Genomic DNA, 7,433 nt, shown 5'->3' with positions numbered 1-7,433 from the left:
ATTTAATTCAATATGGATACTTAAGGTATAAACATAGTATATAAAATTGCTGAGTGACATGAAAGAAGGATGCTTGATAACTCGAGAGCCCAAGAATTTTCTTTTCTGTTACTTCATTTTTGTTACTGTCTAAAGCAGTGGTTCCCAACTGAGGATGATTCCAACCTCCACCTCTACCCAGGGGACACTTGGGAGTGTCTGGAGACATTTCTGGCTGTCACAGTTGGGAGGGGCAGTGCTACTGGCTTCTAGTTGGTTGAGGCCTGGGATACTGCTAAATATTCTATGATATACTGGACAGCCTCCCACAGTAAAGTATTTTCTTGTCCAAAATGTCCACAGAGCCAAGGTTGAGAAAGCCTAGTCTAGATCACAGTGCACAGTATTTAACAAATCTTTTGTTAAGTTACTCCAGATATGTCTTCCAGGTGTCAATTTGGCAGAGAGAATGTCCTCAATTTGCTGTACTATAAAGGTAATTGTAGAAGAATTTTTATATGCTCCTTTAACATTTTACAGAACAAAGGAGGTGCTGTGGAGGTTCCAGAAAAAGTGCTAGTCCTCAATTGCTGCTGTTCTCTCTAGCATGTCCTAGATTTGAAGCCTTTGAAGAGTTTGGGTAGAACCTACGAAATCCAAGTGATTGCACTATGTAAATCTCTCCCTTAGTGTGAGAGAGAGAATTTTATTCTCAACCCTCCAATTAGTTCTGGCCATTCAGGACTTGTTTACAAATGATAGTTGGAGGAGTCACTGACCCAGTACATAGTCATTATTTTCTGTACTACAGCTGTGGCCGTAATCATTCTCTTTAGAAGGCAGATGATTGCTAAATACAACAACAAACATTCTTAATACCTTGACAGTATCTGATATTTTCATTCTGTTTACTGCTAATTAGTTATAAGACAGTTAATATATTCTTATTAAAGATCTAATTAACTTCTGTGAAACCCATGGGGAGCAAAGAGGAGGTGGTTTATATTATTCCCATTTTAAGAGGTGATAATCAAGCCTTGCCTGGAGTTACACACTGACTATTTAAAAAACTGGGAGCAAATTACAACTCTTGACAATTGTGATGTGTCTGTCAGTGCAGCATTCTGTTGATAGTACTGATTCATCAGACCCTGGTTAGTGCCCAGTCATAAATGTCTAATTTCAAAATCCTTTTTAGATGCACACCGCAGATTGTGAAGAGTGGTTGCTAATTAGAGAGCAATAACGCAAGGACATTGCCATGCCTAGTGGTTTACCCTTTTTAAACAAAAACACAGTAACAGAAAAGTAAAAAGGAGAAAAGTGTAAAAGCTCAAGAAATACTATGGGCTACCTGATGCTCACTCCTGTGCTAGGTACTATGGAAGATTAAAAATAAATATATATCATCAATATGCTATTTAATAGGTGAGCTGTAACTCAAAACTTATCTGCAGGAAACATACAGAGAATTGTTAAAGATACAATGTAACTTAAGTAAATGCCAAAATGTGTAAATAGGAGATTTCTATGTCCTAGAAGGGAAAGAAGCTTTTATGAAAAAGGTAGACTTGGAGATGGGTTTTGAAATATTAGTAAGACTGGTTCTAGTGGACAGTAGGAATCTGGGGAAGGGAAAGAAGATTCAGTTAGACAAATGGGATAATGAATATGGGTTGTCGTTGTTCAGTTGCTCAGTTGTGTCCAACTCTTTGTGGTTCCATGGACTGCAGCACACCATCCTTCCCTGGCCTTCATTATCTCCTGGAGTTTGCTCAAACTCATGTCCATTGAGTTGATGATGCCATCCAACCATCTCATTCCCCTTCTCCTCCTGCCTTCAATCCTTCCCAGCATCAGGGTCTTTTCCAATGAGTCTGCTCCTCATATCAGGTGGCCAAATTACTGGAGCGTCAACTTCAACATCAGTCCTTCTAATGAATATTCAGGGTTTATTTCCTTTAGGATTGACTGGTTTGATTTTGCCCTCCAAGGGACCCTCACGAGGTTTCTCCAGCACCAAAGGCATCAATTCTAATGAATATGGGTAGAGTGAGTCTTGCTACTCTTTGGAAGAGAAAAATTTGGGAGCTCTCAAGTGGTCATTTCCTTCTTTGTAAACTGAAGGTGTTACCCTACAACTGGGTTTGCTTCTTGGTGGGTGTTGAAACAAAAGACACAAGACAAAGATAGGGAGAAGGAACAACTTACTACTTGCAGCAAGTAAGAAGAACCCCAAGGATCTTTCCCAAAGCAATGTCTCTCTAACAGCAAATTGGGGAAGTTTTAAGTTAAGGATACCTGCATATTCCAGGTATCTTCCCAGGTGACAGAGTGATAAAGAATCTGCCTGCCAATGCAGGAGAGGCAGGAGACTCAGGTTCAATCTCGGGAAGAGCCCCTGAGGAAAGGGCAACCCACTCCAGCATCCTTGTCTGGGAAATACCATGGACAGAGGAGCTTGGCTGGCTGCAGTCCATGGTGTCACAAAGAGTCAGACACGACTGAGTGACGAAGCACACAGCACACAGCATGTCAAGAAAGCCACACCTGGTTTTCCTTCTCCCGGGACTTCCTCCCTTATCTACTTGCTGCTGCTGCTGCTAAGTCGCTTCAGTCTGACTCTGTGCGACTCCATAGACGGCAGCCCACGAGGCTCCCCCGTCCCTGGGATTCTCTAGGCAAGAACACTGGAGTGGGTTGCCATTTCCTTCTCCAATGCATGAAAGTGAAAAGTGAAAGTGAAGTTGCTCAGTCATGTCCGACTCTTCGCGACCCCATGGACTACAGCCTACCAGGCTCCTCCGTCCATGGGATTTTCCAGGCAAGAGTACTGGAGTGGGGTGCCATCACCTTCTCCAACCTTATCTACTTGGAAAGATGGAAAAACCCATAGTGTGAGGGGAGAGAGTAAATAGAGGGAAACAGAAAAGGAAACAGAGGGAGACTTCCTGGGTTCCTGTCAATAGTCCAATTCCTGGTTCTGATCTCTGTCTGAGCCTCAGCTGCATCCCTGATACACCTCAGTGTCTTCAAATAAATTCCAGCTTTTTGTTGACCAGGGAGAGAACCCAAGCAGTCATAGAAGCCAGGAATCCTAGCCACAGGCATAGGAAAAGGCCCAGACAGAGGTTACCAGATCGAAGCCTCAGGATAAACACTTGGAATCAGCCCTGCTGTGTGCATCTGGTTCTTCTGATCTGGTCAAACTTGTTTTGGAAACTGGGCCGTGGGTTGGCCAGATGATGACCTTGAAAAAGGCCTCTAATGCCGGAGTCTAGCTCCAGCAGCCAGGGATTCAACCTGAAGGGGTGAGCGGTGTCGGCAAGAAACTGAGGCAGCGTCTCATTTTTCTTGGACTGCCTGTTTATTTCAAGCTTATGATTCTCTTTTATACTTTTACAAAAGCATAGGTCAGAGGTTTGATATTTTTAGTTCCAATTGACCCAGATTTATTTTTCTCCAAAAATCACTGTTGCCCCTCAAAAGGAGTTTCTTCCTCAGCGATTCTATCTACTTTTTCTCATGTGTCCTTGTGAATACACTGTAACTCATACTAATGTCTGGGCTGCATACCACATTCCTCAGTTTATTTCTTATCTTTCGAAGTCCTGTTTGCCCCTAGTATCCTAAGCTCACTATTTCTAAGAAAGGGCTTCTAGCTATCAGTTCAGTTCAGTTCAGTCGCTCAGTTGTGTCCAACTCTTTGCGACCCCATGAATCGCAGCACACCAGGCCTCCCTGTCCATCACCAACTCCTGGAGTTCACTCAGACTCACGTCCATCGAGTTAGTGATGCCATCCAGCCATCTCAGCCTCAGTCGTCCCCTTCTCCTGGCCCCAATCCCTCCCAGCATCAAAGTCTTTTCCAATGAGTCAACTCTTTGCATGAGGTGGCCAAAGTACTGGAGTTTCACTTTAGCATCATTCGTTCCAAAGAAATCCCAGGGTTGATCTCCTTCAGAATGGGCTGATTGGATCTCCTTGCAGTCCAAGGGACTCTCAAGAGTCTTCTCCAACACCACAGTTCAAAAGCATCAATTCTTCGGTGCTCAGCCTTCTTCACAGTCCAACTCTCACATCGATACATGACTACTGGAAAAACCATAACCTTGACTAGATGGACCTTAAAGTTGGCTTAAAGCTCAACATTCAGAAAACAAAGATCATGGCATCTGGTCCCATCACTTCATGGGAAATAGATGGGGAAACAGTAGAAACAGTGTCAGACTTTATTTTGGGGGGCTCAAAAATCACTGCAGATGGCGACTGCAGCCATGAAATTAAAAGACGCTTACTCCTTGGAAGAAAAGTTATGACCAACCTAGATAGTATATTCAAAAGCAGAGACATTACTTTGCCGACTAAGGTCCATCTAGTCAAGGCTATGGTTTTTCCAGTCGTCACGTATGGATGTGAGTGATGGACTGTGAAGAAGGCTGAGTGCTGAAGAACTGATGTTTTTGAACTGGGGTGTTGGAGAAGACTCTTGAGAGTTCCTTGGACTGCAAGGAGATCCATCCAGTCCATTCTAAAGGAGATTACTCCTGGGTGTTCATTGGAAGGACTGATGCTAAAGCTGCAACTCCAATACTTTGGTCACCTCATGTGATGGGTTGACTCATTGGAAAAGACCCTGATGCTGGGAGGGATTGGGGACAGGAGGAGAAGGGGATGACAGAGGATGAGATGGCTGGATGGCATCACGGACTCGATGGACATGAGTCTGAGTGAACTCCGGGAGTTGGTGGACAGGGAGGCCTGGCATGCTGCAATTCATGGAGTCGCAAAGAGTCGGACACGACTGAGCGACTGAACTGAATTGAAGTATTTACTCTTAATACTAATTTAAAAGATATTTTAATGACAGATTGTGATTTGGAGGTGATTCATTTTTATTTCATTGTTGTCTTGACAACAATGTAATTTATGATATTCTATGTACTTGAGAATTCTAAAATTTTACGACCAAGCAACTTAGCAGCAGCAGCAGCAGTATGCTGTTTACTTAAATTTTGAATAGAAAAATACACTGGTAAAACTCATGTTTTACCCAAACTAGTGTTGAGTGGACTGGGAGAAGGACAATTATTTGTTTTCCTTAATTTTTTTCTTCTTATTTTGGTTACAAATGGTAGTGACTTAACAACCAGGACTACACTGAATATCAAGGAGGATCATCTCAAGTATTTCTTAAAATCATCTCATCTAGAATTTATTTTCACTGCTTTTCAATTTCTTATTTTCCCTAGTTTATTATAGCTCTTTCTCTTTGAATTAGCTTATGAAATTGGAACAAATTGGAAATAGTTTTACACTTGCTTTTTTTCCATGTGTTATATATATATATATAGTCTTAAAATTATTCATGGAAAGGAATTTAGAATGCTTTTTATTATGAAACATTTCAAACATAGGAAAATCAAGAATTAAGGAAAAAAATTACAAGTATCACCCTAGTAAAAGCACTTACAAACAAAAACCACTACCATTTTATAAAACTCAGTTCAGCTTTCACTCCAGTACTCTTGCCTGGAAAATCCCATGGACAGAGGAGCCTGGTGCTGCAGTCCCTGGGGTCACTGCGAGTTGGATACGACTGAGCAGCTTCGATTTCACTTTTCACTTTCATCATTGGAGAAGGAAATGGCAAACCACTCCAGTGTTCTTGCCTGTAGAATCCCAGGGACGGGGGAGACTGGTGGGCTGCCGTCTATGGGGTCACCCAGAGTTGGACACGACTGAAGTGACTTAGCAGCAGCAGCAACAGCAGTAGTTCAGCTTTACATTGTGGGTGGGGCACTTTTGACTGGTTCCAAATCAAGTAAGGAGTATGTCAAGACTGTATATTGTCACTCTGCTTATTTAATTTACATGCAAAGTACATCATTTGAAATGCTGGACTGGATGAAGCACAAGCTGGAAACAAGATTGCTGGGAGAAATATCAATAACCTCAGATATGCAGATGACACCACCCTTATGGCAGAAAATGAAGAAGAACTAAAGAGGCTCTTGTTGAAAGTGAAAGAGGAGAGTGAAAAAGTTGGCTTAAAACTCAACATTCAGAAAACTAAGATCACGGCATCCAGTCCCATCACTTCAGGGCAAATAGATGGGGAAACAAGGAAACAGTGACAGAGTTTTTTGGGCTCCAAAATCACTGCAGATGGTGATTGCAGCTAGGAAATTAAAAGACGCTTGCTCCTTGGAAGAAAAGTTATGACTGACCTAGACAGTATATTAAAAAGCAGAGACATTACTTTGTCAACAAAGGTCCATCTAATCCAAGCCATTGTTTTACCAGTAGTCATGTATGGATGTGAGAGTTTGACTATAAAGAAAGCTGAGCGCCGAAGAATTGATGCGTTTAATTGTGGTGTTGGATAAGACTCTTGAGAGTCTCTTGGACAGCAAGGAGATCCAACTAGTCCATCCTAAAGGAAATTAGTCCTGAATATTTGTTGGAAGGGCTGATGTTGAAGCTGAAACTCCAATACTTTGGCCACCTGATGGGAAGAACTGACTCACTGGAAAAGACTCTGATGCTGGGAAAGATTGAAGGCAGGAGGGGAAAGGGACAGCAGAGCATGAGATGGTTGGATGGCATCATCAGCTAAATGGACCTGAGTTTGAGTAAGCTTCCAGAGTTGGTGATGGACAGGGAAGCCTGGTGTGCTGCTGTCCATGGGGTCGCAGAGTCGGACACGACTGAGCAACTGAACTGAACTGAAAGACTCCTTGACACATGTCAACACCATCTGCTTCCTTGAATGGCATTTTCTATAAGTCCAAAGTCTGGCCATTCTGCATAAACAGCACTTCAGAGAAATCAGCCAGCAGTTTTCTGGCACTTCCTCAGTTTGAAAAATTTACATCACAAGAAAGCAAGCCTTTCTTGGACTTCTTTGGTGTAAACTGATGAAAATATTCAGTAGGGCTACTATGACTCAAAGAGCTTTGCCCTCTGTACATCCAAAAGATGTTGCTGAACTGAATTGCAGTTTTTATTTTAAACCCCTACGTGACAAATGTACTTCTAAAAATCTCCTTGAAAGAGCAGTATAGTGACATAACAGTGAAGCAGCCAGAGTGAAGGGTGCGATTAAACGCCGGCACTGGGTCACACTCTCCCAGTTCACCCTCTTCTGGGGCAAAATTTCAATGCCTCATTTATAAAGTGAGGAGCCCTAAAATTTAGTTGAAATAAAGCAGTATAATGTTCACCAGAACCAGCTGGAGGGCTTAACTGAGGTGGCAGGATACCTCCTCTCCCCCAGTAGTATTTCTGATTCAAAACGCTGGAGGTCTAGCATTTCGCATTTCTAACAAATTCTCGGGTGATGGCGACTCATCTGGTCCTAAGGCCACAGGGACCCCAAGTGGTTCGTGGCAGGACATCAATAAAGGTTCACTATTCCAGCTGTGCACCGGCAGGGGCCCGGGGATATTACA

Source organism: Budorcas taxicolor, chromosome 23, assembly GCF_023091745.1.
Source record: "Budorcas taxicolor isolate Tak-1 chromosome 23, Takin1.1, whole genome shotgun sequence".
NCBI classification, from domain to species: domain Eukaryota; kingdom Metazoa; phylum Chordata; class Mammalia; order Artiodactyla; family Bovidae; genus Budorcas; species Budorcas taxicolor.
The sequence above is the reverse complement of the archived record's forward strand: the minus strand, read 5'-3'. Positions refer to the sequence as shown.